Source organism: Lactuca saligna, chromosome 3, assembly GCF_052625555.1.
Source record: "Lactuca saligna cultivar CGN05327 chromosome 3, ASM5262555v1, whole genome shotgun sequence".
Lineage (NCBI taxonomy): Eukaryota > Viridiplantae > Streptophyta > Magnoliopsida > Asterales > Asteraceae > Lactuca > Lactuca saligna.
In genome coordinates, this window is record NC_136419.1 from 43925634 (window position 1) to 43935822 (window position 10189).

The window sequence follows — 10189 nt, forward strand, 5'->3', positions numbered from 1 at the left end:
GGGTGACACCCAGTTAGCTAAAGGACGAGTTCCTAACAGTACTCTCATAGGTCTGGAGATCATTCGGGAAACGACAGAGAAAATCGTTCAAATTCGTGAACGATTGAAAGCCTCTAGAGACCGACAGAAAAGCTACGCTGACAAACAAAGGAAAGCTTTGGAATTCCTGGTGGGAGACCGCGTTCTTCTGAAAGTCTCACCCTGGAAGGGCTTGATACGCTTCGGAAAGCATGGAAAGCTCAATCCAAGGTACATAGGGCCTTTCGAGATTCTCGCTAGAATCGGCCCTGTAGCTTACAAACTCAATCTACCCTGCGAACTTAGTAACGTACATTCTACCTTCAATGTTTTGAACTTGAAAAAGTGTCAATCCGACGAGACTCTTGTAATCCCACTCGACGAGATCGAGATCAACTAGAGCCTTAACTTCATGGAAGAACCGGTAGAGATCATGGACCGGGAGGTCAAACAAACGAAGCAAAGTTGTATCCCGATAGTGAAGGTTCGATGGAACGCCAATGTGACACTTGTGTCTATATTTAAAGTAAGTGAGGGCTAGGGTTTGCCCATGTGACAACCCAAAATTTTTATCTTGTACACTTGTTCAAATCTATCAAAGTTAGCCTCATTTTGTTATCTTTTAGCATGGTTTATGGTCTATTTGAGTGTTCTAAACCTAGTATAATCTAGGTAAGGGTCTTGGTAAGAGTGCTTGTGGGTGTAATACCTTGCAAATGAGCCAAACACACCAACACAAGGTGTGTGCAGCCCCATACCCATCCCAGCCGCACACCCTCCCACCCACACACTCCTCTCTATATAAGTGGCCCTTGGTCATTTATGATCACTTTTTCCACTCCTCCAAGGCAAGAACACATTTTCACTTAAGTATCAACCATCTTCCACTTCTAGATCTTCAAATCAAGTAAGTGTTGCTTCCTTGATTCGTTAATACACGGCCTTATCTAGCCTTTTCCTTTGATTTGATCCATGAAAACACCTATTTGGTGTTAAATCTTCAAGAACACCAAGAACACACACTACTTTTTGGACTTTAACTACACTTTTAAGCCCCTAAATCGGGTATACACTTGCAATAGCTTGATATAAGCTAAGGATCCTTGAAGGTATGCATGAAAAATGCCATTTTATATGATCTTCAAGTGTGTACGGCCACACACACAATGTGTACGGCCGCACACACCCTTTTAAGGGTCCAAAATAGCAACAAACTTCCTTTCCGGCTAAGCAATGATCAAAACACCTTCCCTAGAACATTCCTAAGTCTTGGAATCACGTTTTTGTCACACTTCTTAGTGAGTGTGCGGCCGCACACACACTTGGCCGCACACTCTAGTGGCACACACACAAAACCCTTGATTTTGTGGCCTTACACTCTAATATAGGGCCATACACCCCCTTATATGCAACCATATGCGTTGGTAACACTTAATTCTAAGTGTTTTTATGTCCCTATGGCGTGTCCCTATCACCATTAGTGGTTAAATACATTAAATGTAATCATATATGTGTAGTTATATGTTAAATAGGATTCGTTTGTGCTCAAGACTCCAATTGACACCCAACAGTCCTATATCGATCTTTCATTCGAGTTACACACTACAAGTGAGTTCATACCCCTTAATCTATCTTTTAAATGATTTTAAATGCTTTTATGGGGGGATACAGGTTGAAACATTGTAGTTATTATATCAATCACATGTGATTAATAACTAGAACGAACAGATAGGCCTTCTTATACTTTCAAACTGTGTTATCAAACATCGTTTTCAAAACTCCTTTATCAAATCCTTTTCAAACAAAAACTATTTATTCAAACTCTTTTACTTATATTGTCCAAAAACATATCTATACATATATAGTTATATAAATAGGATTTGAAAGACTCAGGACTGATAGCTCACTTTATTTCATGTTCCTTGTTTGGTTGTGGACTTAGAGTACTTGTTATTTGTCCGAAGTTCGTTGAAATATTAGTTATATATTAGGTATATGTGTTTATATATAAAGGTTTTACTTCAGCTCCATGCCTTTGGAGTAGCAAGGGTATGCAAACATGTTAAATCATACAAACAACAGTTCAAGTAAACTATAATAGGTATAGTTTAGAAGATCACAACTTACTATTACAAGAATATACTATGATGATAAAAAAACATAACTTACTATTATAAGGAACAAACAAGAGGTTTTTATACACTTTCCTTTTGGACCTTTATGAGTTTTCAAGATCATACTATTATGGATTTATAAGCCTAGATCTAGGTTTTTATACACTTTCCTTCATGGATTTGATGATATAGAGGTTGGAATCCATAAAGTTGCCAACTTTATTGATCTCCAGCATCCCTTTGATCAAATAGGTGCTAGATCTGAAGTATGGTTGAGTCTTGAGACTCTTGCATGAGACTTGGTGTCATTTATTCCTTTTGTACCCTAATTTATGTTGGGACATGCAATAGACATGCATGTCCAAAAATCCATTCTTTTTATGATGTTTTAGAGTATATAAGGCACCATGGAAGTTCTAGTTGCTTGTGCAAAAGGATTAATTGTAACACCCAGTTTCCTAGGTATATTAATTTCTGTTGTATTTCTTTAAATTATGTAAGGTGACTCGACGAGTTGGTGCTTAGACTCGTCGAGTCTGGTCACGACTGGATGACGTGGTTAATCAGGGGACTCGACGAGTCAGGAGAGTGACTCGCCGAGTCAGAGCTGACGAAAGAAACCCTAATTTCTCGGGTTTGGGACCTATTTAAACGCCCTTATGGCCTTCATTTGCGGGTACCAATCCATAGAGAGAAACCCTAGAGTGCTTGAGCATTTTGAGAGAGAAAGGAAGCCATTCTTGACCTTTGTGGTGTTGTTTAGCAAGAAGAAGGAGGTCCTAGCCAAGAGGAAGCAAAGGAGGTTGCTATTTCGTGGATTTGAAGCTAAGATCATCGCATTTGAGGTATTAATTCGGCTCATCTTCTGTTTTATGAAGTATATATGGATTTAGGGTTTCTTGTGCCCTTTGTTAGGTTGATTTGATGTCCAAATAGTCCCTTTCTGGTGATGAGGCTTTAGATCTGGATCCATAGAGGTCCAGAGAGCCTTAATCATCAAGCTTTATGAAGAGCAATGGAAGTTATGACCTTCGGTTAAGGTATTAGGGGCTAAATCATCATATATGGTCATATAGATGTTGCATGTGCATTAAGATAGAGACTTTAAAGATTATTAAGCTTGGCAAGGTTAGATCTAAGGATTAGATGAATAGATCTGGCCTCAGAAGGTTGTGCATGAAATGAACTCGCTGAGTCCATGAGCAGACTCGACGAGTCGGAGCGGGTTGTCCCGTGACTCAGATTAGTGGATGACTTTCCGAGTTGAGTGAGTGACTCGGTGAGTCAGATAGGATTCAAAACACTCGATTTCACGTATGGACTCGACGAGTCTATGCAAGACTCGACAAGTTGGGTCAAAGGTTGACCGTTGACCGGCGTTCACCAGGGTTGACTAGTATTGACTTAATAGTGTTAGTCAAACTAAGCCTGGAAAGTATTAATTAGAGATGTACTTATGATATAGGAGGACGATAGGTCGGGGAATCGAGCATGAGTGATTATTTGACATCAAGCGAGGTGAGTCTTCTCACTATGCCATACCCGATGGGGTAATTATGTGTGACCGGAAGGTCTTATGTGTATGATGTTTATGTGATGCATGTTATATATGTCATACGTTATGATATGAGTATGATGACATGGACCGGAAGGGCAACAGAGTACGGGTCGGAAGATCAACGGAGTTATGGGATGGAAATCCCCTGAGACACTTGGATCGGAAGATCCTATAGAGTTATGGCCTGGAAAGGCGTATGTGTTGTATGTGGTATTTTGGGGAACTCGCTAAGCATTTATGCTTACCGTTTGTGTGTTATGTGTTTTAGGTACCAGTGATGATCGCGGGAAGGCATCGGCATCATCAGTACACACTTACAGATGACATGTTTTTGAGATCTTGGGATATGGATTATGTATTGTGTTTTTGGTGAAAATATTGGATATATGATTTTGGGATGATTTGGAAATGAAATGTTTTATTAAAATTAAATGAAAAATTGTTTGAAATTTAACGGCGTTACATTAATAATTTTATTATGTATTTCTATCCATATCCTCTTCACGACATGAGCACCTATGTGTCATGACATGAGGATGATATTCCTAGTCTATTATGTTTTATTAGGTCACAACGTGACCACTAGAGGGTCACGACGCGACTAGTGGTTTGATATTGCCATATTTATACTTATTTTTAGGCAGTATTTAAGTACATTTTTATTAATAAATTGATAATATGTGCAGAATAGTGATACTTATGAGTTTAAATTGTTATTTTCAGTCAATACAAAGGATTTTCGAAGAGAGGGACCAGAGGTGACAAAATGGGGAACATGGGAGGCTTGGAAGACAAGAAAATAATAATTTCATAATAAGAGCTTAATTCACGACGTGGCGGTGAAGCCCACGACGTGGCACGGGTGTTCCAGAAGATAAACATCGCGACGCGGAGGATTTCCTTGAAGGATACGTTTTACTTGGAGCCCACGACGTGGCGCATATGGCCACGACGTGGCGCAGGTTTTTGAGGATTATATAAGTTCTCCTATTATTACGAATAAGGGGACTTTTGGCAGAAGAAAAGGAGTTCCAGGAGACGTTTCAGAAGGGAAGAAAGGTTCTGAAAGAGGGATTTCAACACCAAAAGAAGTAAAGTTTTATATTTAGTTGATTATAAACATGTTTTTCATTAGTTTTAGCTGTGCTAGTTTAATTACTATGATGAGCAGCTAAATCTAGCTACTTTTGCTTAGCTAGATGAAGCTTTGAACTTATGAATAGTTATATGTTTATGGATTAATTTGAGTTGGTAAGAGTTGTTTGTGTTTGATTTGTATAACCTAGCATGTTATTATTTGCTTATCTAATTGCTAGATTGCATGTTCTGTGTAGCTTAGTGACTATGAAACTACATGAACTTGTTACCTAATAATTTAGTGAACATTAAATTGTTAGAGCTAGGATTGACCAATCTTAGTTAGTAATTAGGGTAAATAAATCTTAGCTGTGCTAGAGAACGTAAATTGTGACCATAATTGCGTTTATACAACAAATCTTACATAGCATATTCACATTCATAATTAGTTCTGTGTTTAATTATGTGTGAACATACATGGTTTAACATGAATTAGTTACTTATTGGTAAGATAGAACTAAATTACTAATATAACTAAAACCCAACTTAATAACCCATAATCATTAGCTAGCCATAAGGAAGAAGTGGATTCAACTAAGCAAGAGTGTGTTTTTATTAATTTGATTAAGTTCATTTGATCTTGCAAAATCAGATAAAACCCCCTTATTAAATTTGTTAATAAATTAGGTTAATTTATTAGTAATAGGTTAATTAGTAACATCGTTCCCTGTGATCGACACCCGACTTACCTAAGCTATACTGTAATCTGACTAGGTACACTGCCTATAAGTGCATAGTTAGTCTTGGTTTGTTAGGTTATAAATATCAAAATTAGTGAGTACTTTCGTGCACATCAAGTTTTTGGCGCCGTTGCCGGGGAACGGTGCAGATTATTAGTTTATTTAGTTGCATTAGATTAATCGTTTTTTTTAGGAATAAAATCTGCAGAAAGCTTAATTGGTTATTTATTTTGCTAGTTTATCTTAGTTTAATTATTGTTTTGTTTGTCACAGAGTTCACGACGTGAGATTTAGTATACTCACGACGTGAAATCTGAGAGTTCATTTTTAGTTTTTCTTATTTTAGTCCGGTTTTACGTTTTAGTTTAGCAAGTTGCAGGAGTTAATGACCAGAGGCTCAAACACACCATTGGTGCCACCACTAGAAGATCCCGAGTTTGCAATTCACAAGAAAAAGACGCCTTTGCAAGAATTGAAGTCAGCCTTCTCTAGGAAGTCAAGAAAGAAGACAGGAGAGTCAAGTTCCTCAACGAAGCACGAGAGCAATCTTGAGCATTTGGATCATTCACCCGTGCAAACCGAGTACGAAAGCGACACCGAGCCAGAATTTGAAGAACACACGAGTAAACCCGAGAACGAGCCAAGGAACGAGATGGCAAATATTGAAAAAATGTCCATGGGAGCTTACAAGAAGCGGATCCGCAAAGATGTGGGTCCTGGATTAGTCCAACCCGCAATACCTGCCAATGCCACATTCGAGCTGAAGGGACACATATTGACTGCGCTGAAGGACATCCCATTTTTCGGGAAAGACCATGAGGATGCTTTTAAGCATCTAGATGAAGTCAATGACATTGCTGATCATTTCAATGTACCAAATGTCAACAGGAACACCGTCCTGCTTAGGATGCTGCCCGTTACTTTCAAAGGAACTGCTAAGGAATGGTTAAAAGCACTCCCACCGGGTACAATCACCACTTGGGCTCAATTGCGTGAGCAATTCTTAGACCAGTTTTGCCCGCCATCCAAGATAGCCAAACTCAAGAAGGCAATAGCCAACTTTGAGCAACAGCCGGGGGAGTCACTGTACGAAGCGTGGGAGCGTTACAAGGGCTTACTCAGAAACTGCCCGCAACATGACCTAAATGTGCAGCAAGAGATGTCAATCTTTTATGATGGGTTCAATGTGATGACAAGACAAATCCTTGATTCTCAAGGACCGTTGACAAGGAAAAATCCAAAGGAGGTCAAGGAGCTATTTGAAGAATTCGCGAAACACTCCCGCGAATACCATAACCCGAGGCAGGATGGAAGCAAAGGCGGTGGAGGAGCCCAAACTGAAGAAATTGCAGCTGTCATGGCCATGCTGAATAACATGGATCGCAGGATAACACAAATGGACCAGTCGATACACGCTATAAGAGTGGGGTGCGAGCGATGCAATGGTCCACACTTGACCAAGGACTGCAATGTGGATGAATTTGGGAACAGAAAAGCTCAAGTGTGCTACTCTAATGGGGATAAGTTTGAAGAGGACTGGAGGAAACCGAAGAAGGAGTGGCTGCCATATGAAGAATATAGGAAGCAAAAAGAAGAGAAGTATAGGCAGACAGGTCGAGGCCTATATCAAAAGGAGCAGCCACCAGCCGAGAAGAAACCCGACCTAGAGACCATTTTAATGAAATTTATGGAAGCATCGGAAAAGCGACACGAGGCCACGAATTCCGCTATCATGGAACAACAAACATTGATCAAGAACCAACAAGCCTCCATCCATAACCTTGAAGTACAATTTGGTCAACTAGCAACTTTAGTTCATGAAAAATTTTCCCCGAAGAGTCCCGAAGTACAAGCCCAATCTCACGTAATGGCCATCAATACTGAAGAAGATACAATATCTGAGTTCCTGGAGGCGTTGGAAGAAGAACCGCAGTAGCCCAAGAAATTAAGGATCGACAATGGAGAAAGTGCTGAACCAGGCGACCCACAACGTGACTCTCCTCTCGCCACGACGTGGCGCAAGTCTGAGCAAAAACCCTTTGCGCCTATTCCAGCTTATCATCCACCTATGCCATTTCCCACCCGCGCAGCACTTAGTCGACTGGAGAAGGAACATTTAGAGTTTGTGAAGCATGTGAAAGGGATCCCAATTAATACTCCCTTTGTTGAATCCTTATCCAAAGCTTCCGAAAACCAGAAATTACTGCAACACTTGATAGATACGCGAAGGCAATTAAAGAAGCAGTCTACAGTGATTCTGAGTGAACAAACTTCAAAAGTTGTTTTGGGAGAAACACCAGAAAAGATGGGGGATCCTGGGCGCCTCACTCTTCCATGCGAGTTTGGGAATAAAATGAAGGTTAATGCTTTAGCCGATTCTGGGGCTAGCATTAATCTAATGCCTTTTTCATTTTATCAAAAATTGGAGATTCAGAAGATGAAGGCTACAAAAATGAAGATTCACATGGCGAACCGTTCGGTGACACAACCCCGAGGCATAGTGGAGGATATTTTGGTGAGAATTGGAAAATTTATTTTTCCAATAGACTTTGTAGTCATGGACATGAAAGAAGATCCAGATGTTCCGATAATCCTAGGACGGCCATTGCTCAACACTGCTGGTGCCCTTGTTGATATCCGCGAGTCGAAGCTAACTTTGAGGGTTGGAGATGAACAAGAAGTCTTTGGGATAAAGGATGACTTTCAAGAAAATAAAGAAGAGGTGTTCACAATTAATGAAGAGAATGAACTAGAAGAACTGGAAAAGCTTATGGAAGAAGAGATAAAAGTAGTTCATCAAGTCAAAATGACAAAGCCAAAGGCATCTGTTCCATATTGGATTGAAGTCATAGCCTACAAGAGCCCGCCTTCTTGGGTAAGCAAAGAGGATGAGGAAATAACAAGTGATGAAGAGGAGGACACTTAAAAAAAAACAAAGCCGGTGGTGAAAGCAGAAGAGAATGACATAAAGTACAAGGAGGAAACCACGGGCACAAAACGCAAGCTTGAAGAAAAGGGAAAAGCTAAAAAGGAGAATTCAAAGAAGGCGTATAAAAGGAGAGTTCAAGCTTACAAAAGGCGGTTCAAGGAACAAAAGATCTTGGTGGAGGACTCTTCCGAAGATTCAACGTAGAAGGCACGGAGTCCAGCTCAAGACTCCAAGAAAAAGAAGCGCTTCTCGGGAGGCAACCCGAGTTTGGTTTGCATTTTCTTTTTAAAATTTTCTTTCTTTTCTTTTTAAGTAGGAAAGACATCGATTCATCATCTAAAAAAAAACGGTAACTAGTAGAAAATTAGCTGTAGGGAACTTTAAATAATGATTGATATGCAAAATAATTAATTAATATGATAAACATTATTGAGACTTTTGCATCTGGCAGTCTCCACGACGTGGGCATAGCCCAGCCACGTCGTGGGAAAAAGGGAATGCGCGACTGAGAAAACAACACTTTAAGGTCCACGACGTGGGCATCACCCGCCACGTCGTGGCCGTTAAAAATCAGGGGGGACCAATTGTTTAAAACCCTTTGACTGATAATTCTCATTCCCACTTGAGGCTGCCGCACGAACGGAAACATTGTAACCCCACAGCTAATTTCGTATTCTACTTCTAATTTCCTTGCAAGATCTTGCCAATTAATCTATTTGGTACGTGTTTTCTTTATTATTTTGTAGTAATGCTTCTAATTTCAAGTTTTCATGGTTAGGGTTTGTATGATTCACGAAATTGGTTGAATCTAATGGTTGATTTTAGATTAAGTATACCTTTAATGGTCATAGGAACAAACCCCAACCATTGATTTTAGTAGAAATCGCATGCAATTAGATCGATCAACAAGCTGTGAACGACGCGACCCACGACGTGGCGCAGCCTGGCCACATCGTGACTTCTGTCAAATTATTTAAACTGTTTAATGTGTTGGTTGTTTGCTGTTTTGGTTTGTTCTGATTGCAGAAATGGGACCACGACGAGCTGTTCCGCAGGAAGAAGACCCGATAGATGTCGCAAGCATACATCCTTTATACCAGTTTCCTCAAAACATTCCCCGACCGTTGCTAACAACCTACGAAAATCGGCTTGGATGGTTATATAATAGGGAGTTTGCAATAGCCCCGATTATTGATTGGGGATGGCTAGGTGGAGTGGGCATGGTAGCGGAGCTGGGACGTTATTGGTCAAAGACTTATGTTGGAGATCAATTTTCGTTTACTTGTCACGGGTGGAGGAATTTATTCACCATTCAAGAACCCGTGTACCGGGAATTATCGGTAGAATTTTTCTCTACCGTATGTTTCGAAGAACGCACCCTTGATGCCACCTATAATAGAGCACTTGTTTTTCATTTGGGTGGTGTATATCGTGAGTGTAGCCTTCGGGAATTTGCTTGGCGTATGGGGCTCTATACGGAAGTGGAGACGCAATCTCCGTTTTTTATCCCTTTCTTGCTTGGATGTGTGCGGAATTTTACTCCGGGTACCTTGGATGTGCAGTTTTGGCGGGGCATTTCTAACCATGAATACAACACTCGTGACTCGAGTGAGTCACAAATTCGGAATCCTGTTCTCCGATTTTTGCACCGCCTCATCACGTTTTCAATCAATCACAAGCATCATGGTGACAAGGTCCCCATCCATAATCTATTTTATTTATGGACTCTTATTACCCCGGGGGTTTGCTGTGA

The 10189-nt window shown here is 40.3% G+C and overlaps 1 non-coding gene across 1 annotated transcript; it reads right to left on the reverse strand.

The window, feature by feature from the left end:
• Positions 1–6543: 6543 nt before the first annotated feature.
• Positions 6544–6650, reverse strand: LOC145038113 (small nucleolar RNA R71). Its single transcript, XR_013679180.1, has one exon. It is a non-coding gene; the product is annotated as a small nucleolar RNA R71 (small nucleolar RNA).
• Between the last annotated feature and the right edge of the window lie 3539 nt (positions 6651–10189).